Source organism: Ranitomeya imitator, chromosome 4 (genome assembly GCF_032444005.1).
Source record: "Ranitomeya imitator isolate aRanImi1 chromosome 4, aRanImi1.pri, whole genome shotgun sequence".
Taxonomy (NCBI): domain Eukaryota; kingdom Metazoa; phylum Chordata; class Amphibia; order Anura; family Dendrobatidae; genus Ranitomeya; species Ranitomeya imitator.
In genome coordinates this window covers 494,366,531-494,387,485 of record NC_091285.1, presented here as the reverse complement: position 1 = coordinate 494,387,485, position 20,955 = coordinate 494,366,531, and the positions used below count along the sequence as shown (strand labels likewise).

The 20,955-nt window shown below is 43.9% G+C and overlaps 1 protein-coding gene across 3 annotated transcripts in view; it reads left to right on the top strand.

Annotated features, from left to right (window-relative positions):
- The first annotated feature begins 319 nt into the window (after positions 1-319).
- The window catches only part of LOC138676559 (tropomodulin-3-like), a 69,869-nt gene continuing 49,233 nt past the window's right edge, over positions 320-20,955 (top strand). Inside the window, exon 1 of one of the 3 annotated variants that reach the window (XM_069765988.1) lies at positions 320-645. The gene's annotated coding sequence lies outside the window, so the exon portion shown is untranslated. Of the gene's footprint in view, positions 646-7,458; positions 7,590-20,955 lie in introns of those variants that run through there. The other 2 variants (XM_069765991.1, XM_069765989.1) reach the window with 2 other exon arrangements.

Sequence of the window (20,955 nt, the reverse complement as noted above, 5' to 3'; positions counted from 1 at the left end):
GAAACATATTCACCACTTCTGTATTTATCACTCACTCCTGGTTTTGGCTACAAATACTGATGTAAAATACTGACCCAATACTGGTAGTGTGAGGGCAGCCCTTGGGGCGCGTCACCCAGCTGTAATCCAGGTTACCTGGTTAGGGGCCCACTCAAAAGCTTCGCCCCCCTGAACCAAAACCCTAGCTACGCCTCTGCCTCCATTGTTTCCTGAATGGTCCCCGCCGCACTACAGGCCACACTCCCTATTGCATGTGACGGGTTGTTGGCAGCCCCGCTCCCCCTCTCTCTCCCACAGATGTCTCTGCCAGGTGAGCGCCACAGTTCTTGCGCAGACGCCTATGAGGCAGCAGCTTGTGAGTACAGCGCACACAGGGACAGTGCCCGGACCGCTGCCTGCACCTCTGCTGCTATATGGACACTATCGCAATCGCACCCATCATCCTCCTCTACAACTGTGCAGAGTAGACATTCCAAGCCGGTGACTCCTCCACACTACAACTCCCGGCGTCCTGTGCGCGCTGGTTTCAGGGCGTGTCTGCGCCTGCGCCCTCCTGCTGCCGGAGCAGCTTGCTCTTGCAGAGTGTCTCCTCGGTCAGTGGGTGCGGGCGGCTTCCTGGCTGCGGTGTTGGGCACGTTACACCGGGTAAGGCGCTGCTTCCGCTGCTGTGCACCTGATTTGTGCCTTACGGTTGTGACCAGTGGGGAGAGGGTGGTTTACGGCAGTGGCAGAGTGAGCTGCAGAGGGGGGAAACTTGTCTCCAACTTCTGGAGTGTATGAGGAAGTGTGCGGAGGAGACACAGCCCTGACTGCACCTGCACTGAGAGCTGCAGCGGCTACCTGAGCGGCAGGCTACTGCTCCCTGGTGTCAGCCTGTGGGATGTCACTGTGTGTAGTGCTGGTCCTGCTCCAGGGGTGACAGCTGGCACCTGCTGGGCTCCTTATCAGTATGGGCACACAGGTGGGGCAGGGTAGGGGGCAGTGCTCCCATCTATGTTACCCCATGTATGTCACCTGCTGGGCATCTTATCAGTATGGGCACACAGGTGGGGCAGGGTAGGGGGCAGTGCTCCCATCTATGTTACCCCATGTATGTCACCTGCTGGGCATCTTATCAGTATGGGCACACAGGTGGGGCAGGGTAGGGGGCAGTGCTCCCATCTATGTTACCCCATGTATGTCACCTGCTGGGCATCTTATCAGTATGGGCACACAGGTGGGGCAGGGTACGGGGCAGTGCTCCCATCTATTTTACCCCATGTATGTCACCTGCTGGGTACCTTATCAGTATGGGCACACAGGTGGGGCCGGGTACGGGGCAGTGCTCCCATCTATGTTACCCCATGTATGTCACCTGCTGGGCATCTTATCAGTATGGGCACACAGGTGGGGCAGGGTACGGGGCAGTGCTCCCATCTATTTTACCCCATGTATGTCACCTGCTGGGTACCTTATCAGTATGGGCACACAGGTGGGGCCGGGTACGGGGCAGTGCTCCCATCTATGTTACCCCATGTATGTCACCTGCTGGGCATCTTATCAGTATGGGCACACAGGTGGGGCAGGGTATGGGGCAGTGCTCCCATCTATGTTACCCCATGTATGTCACCTGCTGGGTACCTTATCAGTATGGGCACACAGGTGGGGCCGGGTACGGGGCAGTGCTCCCATCTATGTTACCCCATGTATGTCACCTGCTGGGCACCTTATCAGTATGGGCACACAGGTGGGGCAGGGTACGGGGCAGTGCTCCCATCTATGTTACCCCATGTATGTCACCTGCTGGGCATCTTATCAGTATGGGCACACAGATGGGGCAGGGTACGGGGCAGTGCTCCCATCTATGTTACCCCATGTATGTCACCTGCTGGGCACCTTATCAGTATGGGCACACAGGTGGGCATGGTACGGGGCAGCGCTCTCAGCTATGTTACCCCATGTATGTCACCTGCTGGGCACCTTATCAGTATGGGCACACAGGTGGGCAGTGCTCCCATGTATGTTACCCCATGTATGTCACCTGCTGGGCTCCTTATCAGTATGGGCACACAGGTGGGCAGGGTACAGGGCAGCGCTCTCAGCTATGTTACCCCATGTATGTCACCTGCTGGGCACCTTATCAGTATGGGCACACAGGTGGGGCAGGGTACGGGGCAGCGCTCCCAGCTATGTTTCCCCATGTATGTCACCTGCTGGGCGCCTTATCAGTATGGGCACACAAGTGGGTCAGGGTATGGGGCAGTGCTCCCAGCTATGTCACCTGCTGGGCGCCTTATCAGTATGGGCACACAGGTGGGGCAGGGTATGGGGCAGTGCTCCCAGCTATGTCACCTGCTGGGCACCTTATCAGTATGGGCACACAGGTGGGGCAGGGTACGGGGCAGCGCTCCCAGCTATGTTTCCCCATGTATGTCACCTGCTGGGCGCCTTATCAGTATGGGCACACAAGTGGGTCAGGGTATGGGGCAGTGCTCCCAGCTATGTCACCTGCTGGGCGCCTTATCAGTATGGGCACACAGGTGGGGCAGGGTATGGGGCAGTGCTCCCAGCTGTGTCACCTGCTGGGCGCCTTATCAGTATGGGCACACAGGTGGGGCAGGATACGGGGCAGTGCTCCCAGCCATGTTACCCCATGCATGTCACCTGCTGGTGTCAGCTGTGTGCAGGGAATAGGGCAGTACTGTGCCTCCAGTACCTTATTACATATTGATATTCTGTATAGGTTTACAATCTGGGTCCTTAAAGTCAGGATTCCATTTTAGACCATGAACAGTTCCCAGACTTAACAGCATGGTGACATTTGATGGAAGGATGGGCGCTCATCTCGGACCCTCGTCCCCTGTGAGTGGCGATGGTCACCGGCAGATATGAGCCTTCTGCCCGTAGTTGGGATGACACAGCATGGTTGCTGGGCTGAGCGCCGCTTTGGATTCTTCTCTGTCCTGCGCTGAGTTCAGTATATTATATCACTCCTTTTGAAGTGTTGAGAAAAAAGTTGATTTCTTTTTTGGATGGCACACTCACACGGATGTGTAAATCTCCCCTTAATTTTCACTATGATAGCCACCAGCACTAATATAATACATTAATGCACATAATGGACACAGATTGGAGCATAACACCCTCTGCTCCCTGATATTTTATGATAAACTTGATTTTTTTTTTTTTTTAAATACTCCCTTCTCCAATGTGTTTCTATTAGCATCAGTTTTCGTCATCCCTTTCCCCCCTGCAGCAGCTAGACTATCTGGACTTTTTTTTATCCATTGACTCTTAACATTGTATCAGTTAAAAATGAACGAGACCAGGATGGCAGCCTGAAGTGCAAAGCCTCGGACCCCACAAACTTTAATGACATATTACGGTAAGTATTTGATGAGTTTTTTACATCGGTATTTGTAAGCCAAAACCAGGAGTGGGTGATAAATACAGAAGTGGTGCATATGTTTCTATTATACTTTTCCTCTCCTGATTTTGGTTTACAGATACTGCTGGTAAAAAACTCACCACTACTCAATGTGTTAATGTGGCCCAATGGTCAAGTCTGATCCCCAAACAGATGATAATAGGACACAAGAGCAGAGACATGGACTCTTTAAAATTGTGTATGGATCAAAGAAACTCTCTGTCCGAGGAAAAGGATCAGATAGCACTAGGACGTGTCACCTGGATTGTCTTGGCTGGAGTGACTCCATACTCTCTTGCTGCAGGTGCTATTCCCAGACTCTTGCAGTGGCACCTAGCGTGTAATAAAAGAAGGTAGATTTAGTCTCTGACATGCCCCTGACATGATTTTTTGCAGGAAACCAAGCATGACCATGTAGAAGTTTGAGTCGGGGCTCATACAGCAAAAACACCATGTAAAACCCAGTATAAGGCCGTAGAAATAGCAGTCTGTGTTCTTGTATATCATCTTTTTGCATTATCCATCTGAACATTTATGATCAATTTGGCAATATCTTTTCCAGGACAGCACCCACATCATCCACCGCTGACACACTGTAATCAAGTCAGTATAGACAGAGAATTGCTGACTGCTCGTTGTTTGGCTGATTATTAGGTTTATGGCCAACTTTTAACAAGAGGTGTTGACGATAGAAGCCACTCCTGTAATGGCTGACTGGTAATAACGCCTCTTCACAGCGGCATGTTCTGCAAGGTGTATATGTAACAAGCTAATGCCCTGTTTACTACTGCGACTTCCAATATATTGTTACAGTATATCCATTAATTCATTATTTCTCCTAATAGTAAAAGTAAGTTCAGCCTTCAAACTTACAGAGAGATATTTAAAGGAAAAACATTTCTGTAAAACAATTTCTAGTTTGATTATATACAGTCATGGTCGAAAGTGTTGGCATCCTTGAAATTGTTCCAGAAAATGAAGCATTTCTCCCAGAAAATTGTTGCAATTACACATGTTCATTTCCTTTGTTTGTATTGCAACAATAAAAAAGAAGAAGAAAGGCAAATTGTACATAATTTTACACAAAACCCAAAATTGAGCTGGACAGAATTGTTGGCACCTTTCGAAAATTTTCGGTTAACAACTTTGTTTCAAGCATGTGATGCTCATTCCCCCGATAAATAGGATACAACTTCATTCAATCTTTGCATGTGTGTCCTACACTAAGCATTGGCGAACAAAAAGAGAAGATGGATAACTTTGTGAGATCTTGAGAACAAAATTTGTTGCAAAATATCTACAATCTCAAGGTTACACGTCAATCTCCAGATCTTGATGTTCCTTTGACCACACAGCGCAACATAATCAAGAAGTTTACAACCCATAGCACTGCAGCTAATCTACCTGGATGGCAGAGAAAAATTGATGAAAGGTACTACACAGGACAGGTCAGATGGTGGAATAGCAGCCCCAGTCAAGTTACAAAGAAATTCAAATTGTCCTGCAGACTCTGGGTGCATTAGTGTCTGCAAACTATCGACATTTGAATGAAATGAAACGCTATGGCTGGAGACCCAGGAGGACCTCATTTCTAACAAAGAGACATAAAAAAGCTAGACTGCAGTTTGACCAAATGTATGTGAGTAAGCCTTCTGGGAAAGTATCTTGTGAACAGATGAGCACAATATAGAGCTTTTTGGTAAAGCACATCATTTCACTGTTTACCGAAAATGGAATGAGGCCTACAAAAGAAATAACACAGTACCTAAAGTCAAATATGGTGAAGGTCCAAAGATGTTTTGGGGTTATCTTGCTGCCTCTGGCACTTGGTACCTTGACACTGAGCAAGACATCATGAAATCTGAAGATTACCAAAGCATTTTTCATTGTTATGTAGTGCCCAGTGTCAGAAAGCTGGGTTTGCATCCTAGGTCATGGGTCTTCCAGCCGGACAATGACTCCAAACATTCTTCAAGAAGCCCCAGAAATGCATGGAAACAAATCACTGGAGAGTTCTGAAGTGGCCACTGGCCAGCAATGAGTCCAGATCTAAATCTCATTGAACACCTGTATAGAGATCTTAAAACTTATGTTGGGAGAAGGTACCCTTCAGATATAATAATCTTTATTTTGAGACCTAGAGCAGTTTGCTAAAGAAGATTGGTCCAAAATTCCGGTTGAGAGGTATAAAAAGCTTACTGATGGTTATAAGAAGGAATTGATTGCAGTTGTTCCAAAGGATATGCAAACAAATATTAAGCTGAAGGTGTCAACAATTTAATTTTCTTGGAGAAATACTGACTAATCCTCATACCGTAGTTCTTACTCTTCTGTAAATTTGGCTTGTACAAGATTTTGGCAACATGGTGTTTGCGTGGGTTTCCTCCGGGTTCTCCGGTTTCTTTTCACACTCCAAAGACATACTGATAAGGAAATTAAAATTGAGAGCCCCAATGGAGACAGTGATGTTGTCTGTAAAGCGCTGCGGAATATGATGGCGCTATGTAAGCAAAGCATAATAAATCATATAGAGGATGGCACAGGGAGGGCCAGAGGAGATGTGGGCAAACTTGATATCTACTCTGCAAAAAGCAAGATGTGTCTATCATGAGGCATGGATACAAGTCAATAGGAGTATGCATGAACGCTTAAATGAGCAGCTCTGGGATAACTTTGTTTTTTTTGTCTATTTTTAATGAGGCTAATTTTTCTTTTAACTTGCTCCATTTTAATGACTTTTTTTTACATGTTATCATTTTACGGAGAAGTTTTGGGGTTTCCAGATGTTTTTAGCTGATTTAAAAAAAAAAAGTTGCATAATTTTTGCGCAAATATACTCCCCCACGCCACCAACCCCTTGGAGTGATTTAATGTGCACCAATTAAGTTGTCACACATTTTGCACCATTTCAGCTGAATTTCCAACTTTTTGGGGCTAAAAATGTTAAAGCCCAAAATAAAGAATATTTTTGTTTTTGCACAAAATTCCTGAACGTTTGAGTTTGCCATTTAGATTAAGTTGAAATAAAAATATCAACAAACAAGACAAAAAAAGAAAATCGACTTAAAAAAAAAAAAAAGAAAAGGAAAAGTACAAATGCTAACTACAAATGATAACTGTCTGTTCCTCTGTTGGACTTGACCAATTCCATTTTTACTTTTTAAACTTACACTATAGATCTCTATACTGTGTTAAACCCCCCCCCCCCCCCCCCACAATGGAGCAAACACCAGCTCACCGGGTTGAGAGATTCCTGGAATAAGGGTGCCGTGCTCTGAGACTTCAGGCTGGGTTCCTTAGTGACTAGAACCGTGAAAAAAATGTGGAAAATCCAGCAACCGCAAAAGTAATAAAATATGATTTATTAGTAGATTAAAACATGAAAAAGAAAAATGTAAAAACCATGATGGTTTAACCGTCTTGATTAAGAGCTAGTGTGGCACCAAACTCGTTGACTGTTTTTACATTTTTTTTCATGTTTTAATCTATATACTGTGCCTGGTATTGTACTGAAGGAAACATTTGACAGCGCTGCCCGTATCGAATTCTCCTGATGATTGAGATCATCTGATGGGTGTTCACCCCGTGCTCCACTAATCTCTGAGAATGAGGAAGGACTTCATCCCACCCTGATGATGTAAATACAAAATGTACTTGTTAATTGCAAGACAGCCGGTAGTATGGATCCTTCACTGTGGCTGTAAATATTTTCCAGGTTTCTTCGTAGTAAGGGTTAGAAATCAGCCCATAGCCCCCCACGCATTATTCACTTCTGCTATTCGCCTGAAAACAACGGCCAGGTCTTTTTTACCATCACCCCTCCAACTCGCCTTTTAGCCTCGTGTACCTCCACCTTTTGATAAGCTCTGAAATCACATTGAGACAGCGCCGTGTAGGAGTTGTATTCACTATTTTGTATTAATGGTCCCAGTACACTTCCTATGGCATCGGTGTGCTGTTCTGAGTCACTGTGAGGAAATTCTTAGCAGTTATTTGTTTCTGGTCCTAATCAACTAGTGACCTCACCCTACTGTTTTGGAATGTTTCAGTCTTTGATGAGATTTTCTCAGTGCTGTTTGTTGATATTGCTCAGTACCGGGACACGCAGCTGTGGGATCAGCCACGGAGCCGTCTTCTGATATTCCTGTAAGTCTTTATATTGTGGCGATACAGGTCCCACAAGGTAGGAATCTTCTCCTGAATACTAATTTTTGGGTTGTCTTCTATCTTACAGTATATATAGTTTGAAATCTATATTTAGAATATATGGAGAAAAAGTAATGAAGGAGAAAAAAAAAAATTGCCATTCACAAAATCCGTCAGCCATTCTGGAGAAACAGGTTTACCTCTGTGGCGGCTTCCTTGTGCTCACCGCGTGTACGTAATGGACTTGTGTATGTTTAGTCTTTTCTCTTGTTGGCCAATGACAACAGTTTGTAGGATCCTTTTGTGATCCTTTTTACTTTTTCTAAGTGTGTGCCTATAGCATGAGACGCTCGGCGCCTTTTGTTCTGTGACCAAGAAAGTATAATATCTTGTAAAGATCTTTATTTTTTTAAAGAACTTCGAAGTTCTGGGGAAATGCACGGGTGCGCGAGGCTCTGGGAACTTTTTTACAAAGGGGACAGGTTTTGTGCTTTGTCGTACTTTATAATAAAGGAATTTTTGATTTTCTGTGGATTGAGAAAAATGTTCATATTGAAAAAATTTGAAGGAGTATTACAGTCTACAGAATTTTTTTAACTATCCAGTAGATGGGTTATGGTTGTTCGGTGTGGGTCTTACTGCATTTAGAGGTTTGGCTGATCCCACTGAAATTGGCAGATTTAGCTGAATGTAACGTCTATTAGGGCACATGTAAGATCTGTAGCTTGAGATCTGTTCTCATAAGGGCTGTGTCAGAAGTCTGTGATTATTGGCCCAAAGTAGGATGGCAATGCACGGGCTGGCCTCACATCTGACCTGAGCATGACAACTTCATAGAAATATATGAAGCTATCACACTTGGTTCAGGATTTGTGCGGCTAGCCGGTGCATTGCCATCCTACATTGGGCCAATAATCCCTTCTGAAACAGCCCTAAGCGTTAATGAGTTCTATTGTTCTACTCCGCCATATTTACAGAGCAATGAAATTGAGGTCCTTGCTGGAGCCTCCAAAGCAGATGTGAACAGATACCCAAGTTGCAACCACAGATCCTACCGGTGTCATAATGAAGCAGCCATCTTCATAGAAGACAAGTAGAAGATGAGCTTTACCCATGGGGTAGTGGCTTAAACTCTTGGGGCCCAAGATATTCACATCAGAATTCTGCCATAAAACGTCTTGAAATGTTGCAAACTTTTTGAAGTAGTACAATTTGTTTTGCAACTTTGGCCTTTTAATGCCAATCCGGTCAGCTTCACCAAAGTGTGTGGAGCTGGGGTGTAGTGAAGCCCACCTGGCAAATTAATCAAAAATTACATCAGAATGGACTGATTAAAGTAACGTTAGAGGACACCCATGCCAGTTTGTAGGAGATGCCTAATTCAGATGCTGCCGGCAGCTTATCTCCAAGGAGAACAAAAGGATCGGCTTCTGAAATTCAGCAGGCTGGATCCTTCGCTCTCCCATGGTTATCTCTTAGGGGTCCCCCATATACATCACACGGTCTGATCATGAGGACCTTTAGACACTGTCCACCCATGAATGTACGTTTTCATGAGTTACATTTTTGTGAGATGAGCATTACTCATTCATCATAATTTGGACTCGTATAATCTAATCACACCCCATAATTGCACATCAAATCTGCATGTGTTGCATGCGTTACTCTGTGGATTTCACCGATGATGCTGCTTTAAAAGGGGTCAAATCTGTGCTGACATCTGCAGTACAGGTCCGTTTCTCTGGAAGATTACAGCAGCATGTGGATGAGGTTTCTAAAGTGTTCTACAAGACATGAAGAAGCCATTAGATATGTGTAGTTTTTATTTTTAACGCATCATTGACCAGCGTCGGACCCTTACCAGCACACGTTCACATTGTCAGATGTACTCTTAAATGATGTATTCTTTTTATAGGACAGAGGAGAATTTGATGTAACGTAAGTTATGGAGAAAACGTTGGCTGAATAATCTGCCAATGCTGCAGGCATTGTGTTAACACTATACATGCCATAACCTCTCGTTACCGCAGCGGATCACAAGCTCCTCACTTCTAGAAGACCTTTCATCACCGCTGAGTCTAAACTGTAATTTGCCTCAGAATGTATAGCTGGTGATGGTCCGCAGATGAGTCGGCCCCATATTTTAAATCCCGAGGTCATAGGGCTCCATTCCTTGTTCCTGGAATGAATTGAGAGCTTTTTCCATCAAACAGCTGGAAATATTTCAGAACAGACAGAGGGAAGCTGGAATGTGATTAATATCAGCTTGTGGACTCCCCTCCGGTTTCCATATTCTATAGTACTGATGATTTACAGGTCTGGAAACACTGGAAAAAACTACAGGTGATAAATGCTGTAAAGGCAAAGTACTACCCGAGCATTTATAAAGCAGTTTCATATATTTTGTGCTTTCAGTAATACGTTTGTATTAAAAAGGCAGCCATTGCAGATGTTAACATCCATTACAGAGGTTGACCCAACAAGACCACCCCGGTATGTCGCTCTGTAAGGGTATGTGCACACGTTGTGGATTTGGCTGCAGATCCGCATCAGTTTTCCATGCGCTGTACAGTACCATGTAAACCTATGGAAAACCAAATCCGTAGTGCACTTGCTGCGGAAAAAAAATGCACGGAAACGTGATTTATTTTCCGCAGCATGTCAATTCTTTGTGCAGATTTTGCAGCGTTTTACACCTGTTCCATAATTGGAATCCGCATGTGAAATCCGCAGGTAAAACGCAGAATCTGCGCGGAAAAATCTGCACACGAATCTGCAACATGTGCACATACCCTTAGGGTTTGTGGATGAGGGGGTTGAGTCAATTGTTTTTATGCTGTTCACTTATTCTGCTATAGAAGTAAATGGGTAAGTAATATATACCTTGCTGTTTTTGCCCTCTCATTCTATGGAAACCCAAATATAGAGCTCTGCGTTGATCATTGTATATTGTCAACATGGCCTTAAAGGGAATCTGTCAACATCATCAACTCCTACCCAGTCTAAACCATTTATATGGGCATTTAGGTCAGTCAAAGATAAACATATCGGTACCTGCACATCCACTATCCATTACCTCAATCTGGACAAATCCATGATTTTTGAATTATGCAAATGATGCATTAAGTGCCTTGTTCCGTCCGGAGCACATAACCAAATTTTGCCTCCTGAGGTTATTTGCACCCATAGCGCCTTCCTCTGTTATGTTTTACAGCTGAATGTGTCTGTCGTCAGGAGCGAGCCAGGAAATCTATTGCCTGAGTAAACCACCGCTCTCCTCGCTTCCACACACTAAGCTGTTCTGCTTCGGGCACTGGCATCAGAGTTCTCCTGCGGATGCCTAGTCACTGTGCACACCCAGACATGCTAAGCGTCGTCCTTCTCTTCTGGGCCCATACCACGGCTGCATACTGATCTGTTTGCATAAATTGTGGATTTCTCTGGACTCAGGCAACAGGTATTGGATGTAAAGGTACCGATGCGATTATCATTCACTTACGTACATGCCTATATAAACAGCTTAGAGGGGTTGATCTTGCCGACAGATTCCCTATAAGGCTTTCTAAATGAGGTTTTAAAAAGGAAATGCTTCCCGCTTTGATTGACTCCGCCTGGCCATGCGCTACTTGATCTGTTATTTGTACAGTTGACATTTCCTTGTCCCGATCAGAAATGTGTGGCCCAAAGCAGCCCAACTCTGTGATAACGACTGAGTGCCAAAAGATTACTATTGTTATTATTATTGACAATCTGATGGAAATAGAACAAACTTTTAGGAAAGGTAGGACATGGTGACGTTGAGGGGCTTGTTTAGCATTCGGAGTACAGATGATGGCAGGAAAAGTCAGCGCCTATCTCTTCCTCTGAGTGTTGTGCTTATCAGAATAATTTCCTGCAGCAGGATTATTCCTAGAGTCAGGCCGTGTTCACACCACCGTATATCATGGTACGAATCCAGACAGCAAAGTTCAGACTGTGTTTTAGATTTCACCTACAGGCTCATAAATGGCTGTAAGTTTGGGGTGACCTGCCTGCAGAACGGGCATTGTGGTCCCTATACGGTCTGTAGAATAGGCTTGTGTGAACCCGGCCTTGGTGAGACACAGGTGCTGAGCTGGTCCTTTTACTGCCATCATCTGTAATAAGTACATTCGATATCAGTGTAGCTACAGGCAGGGAAATTGACCGGTGGACGGAGGGCTTTGAAAGACACTTACATACAATTTTTTTTTTTAAGAGGAATGATGACGAATCCCATAATAACGTGATTTGCAATTTTTCCATGGTGAACAGAAAATCTCCCGTATATGGCTGAATTACTCATTAAAGGTAATGGAAGTGGCAAAGCAGACTACATCTGTGTTTTAAAGACCTGGGATCAGACTGTAAGGGATTTTTTATGGGCATGAGTTATTTGGACTTCTCCTGATGTAGCCATTGACCGCTGAAACCGTAACTGGCAACATGATTTGTTACATGTGACTTTCATTACTCTCATGGACATTCTTCTCTTTGGCTACCAGGGTTTACTAGTGACTGTGTTGCTCCGGGCAATCATCCTGATTCTAGAAGTCATTAGTATTCAGGAGCGAAGAACACAATGAGTGCAGAAACCTAACTGAATTCTGTAGGCACTTACCCACATTCTCTCCTAATTGTGGACGTTGTACGTGTTTATTGTTCCTGTCAGTTGGGTACAAGAAGCGAGAGCTCTAAGAATAAGGCTTTTCTGATTTTTCTAAGGGCATTCTCTTACTGACCATTGCAACCTTTCTTATTTCTTTGTGAAAGGCTTCACGTCATCTTTGATTAGAAATATGAGCTACATGATTATATCACCAGGAGCTGTATTAATGCCAGCAGCACGGTCGGATACAGTCCAGACAAAGCTGCCATATTTTCTCATGAAAATTAAACTTTGAAAAAAAGTTTCCTGCTTTGTCCTGGTAGACTAAGGGGCCTTTAGTCTTCCTGTTTTACTGCCATCTCAGTGCAGTTTTTTTCTCCTAACTCTTAAATAGTAGATATGAAGTGTTCTGTAAGCACATCTATGCAAGGGATATTATCCTGTGAAATTGTGTAATTTCCAAATCTTGCAAAAGTAGTTTTTTTTTCCAGCTTTTAGATCTATCCTAGTCTACACATTAGACTAATGTCGACTGAACCAGCCGATATCGACAGGTTCGGCCCACGGTTATGTATAGGGTTAATGGCTGACTTATGGTCAGGAGATATGTTGATTGCTCATTTACACTGGCCAATTATGGAGAACGAGTGTACTAAGAACACTCATTACCAGGTGAAACTATTTTTAAGCCTAGAAAAATGACAGTATGCGCAATCAGTGGCAATAGAAGTGTGGTCGGCTGTTCTAAACAGGCTAATAAATAACCGCGGTTTGGCTACTATGTAGTAAGTGGGCAGTTATGTAACAGTCGCAGGTCGGACATTCTGAGCATTCCATGAAGCCCCCCCATACTCCTTAGATGGCCATCAACCGAATGGTTTGGTTGTCAGCCACCTACGCCATCTCTCCCATACACAGGTGTGCTCCAGTGTTCTATATGAGGGAGCCGCTGATGGCAATCTGGGAAGGCAGCTCATCTTTGGGAGCAAAAAGGATTGGCAGTCTGAAATCGGATATGCCGGACCCTTATCTTTCCTGAAAATCATCTAATCGGAGACCCCACATACATTAGACTGTCAGCTGAACCAGTCTGTAGTAGCGGGTAGGACAGATGTTAGTCTAATGGGTATGGGGTGGGCTTTACAACTATTTTTCAAAGCTTTAAACTCTATTATCTACTCTCTGCCATTCAGATATGGAAGGGGAAAGGAGAAAGGCATTTTTCTAAGGCCTCTTTCACACTTCCGTCGGAATGTGAACGTCGCAATGCGTCGTTCTGTGAAAAAAACGCATCCTGAAAAGTTGCCCGCAGGATGCGTTTTTTTCACATTGACTTGTATTACCGAGGCATCGCGATGTATGGACACACGTTCCATATGTCGTGCACAGGATGCGTCTGTATTTGGCGGCCCGTCGTTATGAAAAAACGTTCAATGTAACGTCTTTTCGTCCATCGAAACCGCCATTTCCGACCGCGCATGCGCCGCCGGAACTCCGCCCCCTCCTCCCCGGAACTCACAATGGGCAGCAGATGCGTCTGAAAACTGCATCCGCTGCCCACGTTGTGCAGTCCATCGGTACGTGGGGCCAACGGTTTCCGTACCGACGGAAATGTGAAAGAGGCCTAAACGGCACTGTGTTCACATTCATCTTTATTTTTCAAAAACCTGGCCGGCACATCCAAACATAGACTAAGTGTGAACAGGTGCTGAACCTAGAGTCGCCAACTCGTATACAGTCAAGTAAATGAGGCAGCACACTGCAGCGCTAAAACATGCAACCATGAAACACGAAAATTGAACTGCATTACTGCACTAGAAATATGAAAAATGAGAGCGTTTAGCGCATAAAAATGGCCAATTTTATGTGTAACTGGTAGCCCCTTTACGGCATCTCTTATACCAGGTCCTAGGGGCGATCTAATAACCATGTATAAGTATATAAGGGGACAATACAACTATCTCGCTGAGGATCTGTTTATACCAAGGAAGGTGACGGGCACAAGGGGGCATTCTTTGCGTCTGGAGGAGAGAAGGTTTTTCCACCAACATAGAAGAGGATTCTTTACTGTTAGGGCAGTGAGAATCTGGAATTGCTTGCCTGAGGAGGTGGTGATGGCGAACTCAGTCGAGGGGTTCAAGAGAGGCCTGGATGTCTTCCTGGAGCAGAACAATATTGTATCATACAATTAGGTTCTGTAGAAGGACGTAGATCTGGGTATTTATTATGATGGAATATAGGCTGAACTGGATGGACAAATGTCTTTTTTCGGCCTTACTAACTATGTTACTATGTTACGCTTGCCTTACCTCGCTGAGAATAAACGTCTCCATCTGAATGGGTACCTGTGAAACCTCTTCCTAGACTAAAATTCTCTCTCTCTGTGGAGGGGTATTGGACCTGCTGTAATTAAAACACCTGAAGCTAGGAGGCGGAGTGCACGATCAGAAGGCTAAAGAATACATTTAAAAAACCTGACCGGCACATCCAAACATAGACTAAGTGTGAACAGGTGCTGAACCTAGAGTCGCCAACTCATATACAGTCAAGTAAATAAGGCCGCACACTGCAGCGCTAAAACATTGGCCATTTTTATGCGCTAAACGCTCTCATTTTTCATATTTCTAGTGCAGTAATGCAGTTCAATTTTCGTGTTTCATGGTTGCATGTTTTAGCGCTGCAGTGTGCTGCCTTATTTACTTCACACTCATCTTTATCACACAAAGCATTGGTGACATGGCCACTAGCTGTAGTGAAAACATAATGTAGGCAGTAGACCTCTCCCTGGGAATTCGCCTGCCTGCACTTGTAGGTGTTTAGAGATAGATCAGGGTGTATTGTTATGGTGGTACAAAGTCTCAATCACTTCTAAGAACTACGGGTGCTACAAACTAACATGCTCCAAGAACTCTTATGTTTCTTCCATACTCCTCTGCCGCAGTGTAGATTGCACGGTCACGAGAAGTTTCTATTCACGTCTGAATACCATATAGTCCTGGCTTTCCTTCATAAATACACAGACGCTTTCATTTTAAATTTCGTAGATGGGATGAAGTCCACCAGAGTGCAGTACAGCTGATTGAAAGCCGACCTCATGTTATATCACCAGCAGAATGTGAATGCTATGATTATAGCTTGTAGACGGCACCTACGCCATTACCACGCTTTGTTCACCTATTCATTAGGTGCTAGTTACGCTCTATGGAAGCATGCACATCTATGCTATGCCATATTATATCCAATCCAGGTCTTTAAAAGTTAGGGCTTTACCTTAGGAGATTACATTAAACATACATCATTATTAGGTAGTAAATATCAGATATATTAGATACATCAGTATTAGTTTGGTTAGGCTGACCATGATGTTTTATCAGCTCTTTACTACACTCTTCCTTGGGAGGGGGAAGGGTACAGCCTGAGGGCGGATTCTGGAGCTAAGGCAAGATAAGTGGCCCCGGCATCTTCACCATCAGAAGTAATCCAGAGAGCAGGGCAAGCTAGGGCACCCCCAGCGTTAGGGACAAGGAAGGAGCTCCTGACCCTGGGGCACCCGACAACAGTCCTGACACTAAGGATTTAGCTCACATATGTTTTTATATACATGTTAAAAAGTATATAATTGATAGCAATGGAAGAGCTTTTGGTTAAACCATACAGCTGCTGACTGGGCAGCTTTCACTCCTGAAAACCCTAAACAAGAACATGTTCAACTTGGCCAAGATATAAGTACCGTAGCTTCCATAAATATCTGGACTCAGCTTATAGCTTGTGAAAAGAGTTGGGCTTGTTGAAATCCAACATGTGCTACTACTTTCCCCTGGCTTCTGGGAAGATTCAGGACACCCCCATAAACATTAGATAGCCACCAGATCATGACAAACTTGTCATCGTTTCTTTTATGAATGGGCACCTTTCCATTGTTATATAGGACACTGGACCTGTAAAATACTGAAACATTGTTTAGAAATTTAGTTGTTTTCTTGTTGTTGTACATGTCCATTGACCAAAGGAGAAGGTTTCTACCTTCGACAATCTATGAATTGCTAAGCTGATCACTAGGAGAACTTGGTAGTAAGTGTTCAGTTCTCCTACTCTGCCATCATAAGGGAAAGTAAGTTACATGATGTCCGTTGAAATCAGTAGGCGATTTCCATCATGTCAGGCCTTCTTGAGGGAGATACGATGCAAAAAGTCAAATCCACAGTGGGGGTTAAATCTGCTCTCTGACATGGCCCTAAAGTTTAGCATTATAAGACTGCAGTACGGCATGCCGATTACTCGGGAGATACCTGATGAGGTAAGACTTTCCTTCATGGTGAGTAGGAGATCCTTCTTGTCAGATTATAATGCGTTGAATTATAGTCACTTGGGAGCAAATAAACCTGACTCTTTTGAGGCTCTTGGCATACCGTGATCTCCCTCCATGTTTCGGTGACCTCAGGTCTGGCCACCATTCCAGTCTTTGGCTCCTGTACTTGTTTTCAGCTGCTGGAAAGGCTTTTCTTGATGTTGTGCTGATGTAATTTCATGTCTGTCTCTGCAGGCAGGAAACGCTCCCCTCACTCTCATGGTTCACTTATTTTTTTCAGACCTTATTGTAATACTAAACAGTATTGTTATGTCTTTAGAAAGAAACTTGAAGCATGCAGGTTCCTTACTTTTGTCAGTCTTTGGTAGAATTTTTCCATCAATGAATGGACCAATTTTCATCCATTGTCTGTGCGTCAGTTTTTAACCACGTGTGTGTCATCCATTTTTCTTGTATGTTAAAAAAAAAAAAAAAAAAAAAAAAGGACTTTTCCCAAGCAGTCAGTGGAAATTGCTGAGTGCAACTTGGATGGCATTTATCTGCTGTTTTTTTTGGGGGGGGGGTTTGCCGACCCATTCACTTGAGTGGGTGAGTTGGGTCTGTAGATTAGATCAAAGTTACACAAATCAGTTGCCCCCCACCCCAAAAAATAAATAAAAATGACAAATGGAAAGCTCCACAGAATGTCAGTGCCTTCAAGAAAAAAAACGCTACATTCATACGAAGAGCAAATAATCATGTGAATCAGGCCTAATATCTCCTAATCTTTTGACTTTGCTATGCTGTAGTTCTGCAGAAATGTTATGGGAAAGAAATCCTTACTGGAAGAAGGTTTGTGTTAAAGGCCCCTTCACATTAAGCGACGCTGCAGCGATACCGACAACGATCCGGATCGCTGCAGCGTCGCTGTTTGGTCGCTGGAGAGCTGTCACACAGACCGCTCTCCAGCGACCAACGATGCCGGTAACCAGGGTAAACATCGGGTAACTAAGCGCAGGGCCGCGCTTAGTAACCCGATGTTTACCCTGGTTACCATGCTAAAAGTAAAAAAAAAAACAAACACTAGATACTTACCTACCGCTGTCTGTCTTCCAGCGCTGCGCTCTGCTTCTCTGCTCTCCTCCTGTACTGGCTGGGAGCCGGAAAGCAGAGCGGTGACGTCACCGCTCTGCTTTCCGGCTCACAGCCAGTACAGGAGGAGAGCAGAGCGCAGCGCTGGAGGACAGACAGCGGTAGGTAAGTATGTAGTGTTTGTTTTTTTTTTACTTTTAGCATGGTAACCAGGGTAAACATCGGGTTACTAAGCGCGGCCCTGCGCTTAGTTACCCGATGTTTACCCTGGTTACCAGTGAAGACATCGCTGGATCGGTGTCACACACGCCGATCCAGCGATGTCAGCAGGAGTCCAGCGACGAAATAAAGTTCTGGACTTTATTCAGCGACCAACGATCTCCCAGCAGGGGCCTGATCGTTGGTCGCTGTCACACAGAACGATTTCATTAACGATATCGTTGCTACGTCACAAATAGCAACGATATCGTTAACAATATCGTTATGTGTGAAGGTACCTTTAGTGGCGTCCTGGTAGTGAATTCCTGCAGAGTATACATTATTGTGCATTATGCCAGTCTCAAGATGGCTGTGGAGTTCAGAGCTGTGAAGCCTCATTAAACCTCTCATTGGATACTGTTTCTTCCTGGCTGCTTCCTACAGATAAGCAGTACCCAGTTTCTTGCCTTGATAATAACCTGCCTTTATTTTCTATGTTTGGTAATGGAGCACTAATGGCTTTGGCTTGTCACTCTACAATGAGGCTATGTGCACACGTTCAGGAATTCATGCAGAAAATTCCTGACAATTCCGGACATTTTCTGCATGAAATCCGCAAGAAAACCGTGTGCGTTTTTGCCGTGATTTTGCCGCTGTTTTGACGCGTTTTTGACGCGTTTTTTTCCGGACACTTCCCAATGCATTTTGGAGTGGGAAATCCGCAAAAAAAACGCAAAAAGATAGAGCATGTCCGGATTTTGTGCCTGATGCGTTTTTTTTGCGGAAAAAAACGCATCATGTGCACAAAACATCCGGAATTCATTCTAAATGATGGGATGCTTATTGTATGCGTTTTTTTTGCGGTTTTATAGCGTTTTTAGCGGGAAAAACCGCGAAAAAAACGGAATGTGTGAACACAGCCTTAGAGGAACTTGCGTTGCTGAATTGCGTGTTGTTGAAATAGTTACGGTAACTTTATTCTTTAATTTGATAACTTAGTCATCCTGAATATGAAAGCTAGTTGTAGGAAAAAAAATTTGACATACGAGGGGCGATCCAAAAGTAATGATAATCAATACTAAACACAATGAATATAGTCAAAACAATTTTTTATTTTTTTACATAGTCTCCTATCAAGTCTATACATTTAGTCCATCTCTTTTCTAAACTTAGAATTCCCTTAGAAAAAAATTCTTGATCTTGACCCTCAAAAAAAATCCCCAACAGCGGTTATCACGTCGCTATTGTCATCAAATTTCTTGCCCCGGAGGTGTTCCTTGAGTCGAGGAAAGAGAAAGAAGTCACTGGGGGCTAGATCTGGCCAATAGGGGGGGGTGTTCCACCAGTTCAAAGCCCGCTTCTTGAATGGTAGCCATGGCAACTGCAGCTTTGTGAGCCGGCACGTTATCTTGGTGAAACAACACTCCAGCCCGCAGTTTGCCGCGCCTTTTCTCCTTGATAGCCTCCCGCAATCTTCTTATTTGTTCTGCGTAGTAGGAGCCCGTAATAGTGGCTCCCTTCTCCAAATAGTCCACCATAATAATTCCTTCATCGTCCCAAAAAACGGACGCCATAACCTTCCCTGCTGAACTTGACACTTTGAATTTCTTCGGCGTTGGTTCGTCGGCTCATTTCCACGTCATCAATTGTTGTTTAGTTTCGGGATCAAAGTGGTGGATCCAGGTCTTGTCCATGGTCAAAAAACGTGACAAAAAATGTTCCTTGTCTGCTTGGAACTTTTCGAGATTTGCTATTGAAATGTCAACTCGTTTCTTCTTTTGCTCGTCGGTTAAAATTTTTAGCACCCAACGCGCGGAGACCTTTCTCATATACAATTCTTTTGCAAGGATTCTTTGAATACTGCCATATGAGATCCCTGGGACCTCAGCTACATGCCTGATAGTCACTCTTCGATCTTCCAATACAACTTCTTCAACTTTTTTCACGTTTTCTTCATTGAGGGACATGGATGGGCGTCCTTGACGATGTTCATCTTCCGTCGATGTTCTTCCCAGCTTAAATTCCTTGGCCCAGCATGCAACTGTGGAATATGGAGGAGAAGAGTCCCCCAATGTTTCCACCAAGTCGCTGTGTATGTCTTTGGTAGTCATTTTTTTCAAGCAGAGGTATTTGATGACAGCTCTGAGCTCGTTTTTTTCCATTTTGATGTTCACTCCTCGGCAGTTCATATTCAAATGAATGTAGCTCCCGGGAATCGTGGTTTATTTAAGTGATTTTTTTTTTTTTCCTGGACTAGTGGGTACCTAAGAGAGAAGAAAACATTTTATTTTAATTTCTGTGTGCAATAGAAATAACCGATTATCATTACTTTTGGATCGCCCCTCGTAATTCCCATCTTGCACTGATGTTTGAAAGAAACCTGTTATATCCCCGATTTCCCCCTCATAGATTACAGTATCCGATGCAGGATTAGTCTTGGTGAACAAATGCCTCGCCGTGACCTGGTCCCTTTAAAAAGTCATCGCTATCTTCTTACAAGGAGATGGCACATCGCTAGGATATGCCATTACTTTATGACCGGTATGGGTCTGCCCTCTAAGACCCCTAGTGATCCTTAGAATCAGGGGGTCACAGCGCTGTGGCCTCTTTTTCGAAAGAAAAAAAAAAAAAAGATACATACACAAATGAGATTGCTGTTGGTTGAATCATAAAGCTGCCCATATATCTTGGTCAAAAGCCAACTCTCCTGACTCCCCCATGCACATAAACTTTTAACCCTCCGCCGAGTGTTAATGAGTTTTCAGTGGGCCGAGGAATGAAAACAACTCCTGGCGTATTATCTCCCCCTTAATGAACCACTCCCACAAAATTTGTACCATCTTAATATATTGCAGTCCTCATATTACACTGGTCAACGCAGTTTTTCTGGCAAAAGGTTTTAAAACATATTTTAAGTCAATTTTGGCTGCTGATTACGAATATGAACTCCGTTTTTGGCAATCACATCAGGATTTCGAGATATTTTCAATTTTTGATGAAAATTACTCCTAATCTTTTTTATGATAAAAACACATGATTTTCGGTACTACATTTTGTATATTTTTAATCAAGGAATAACAAAGATTACAAAGTCTGTGTACAGCAAATCAAACATACTTACAGAATTAAACTACAAAATATAAAAACACATATATATGGCACCCAGATGAATGACAAATGGCAGTTATTTGAACTTTC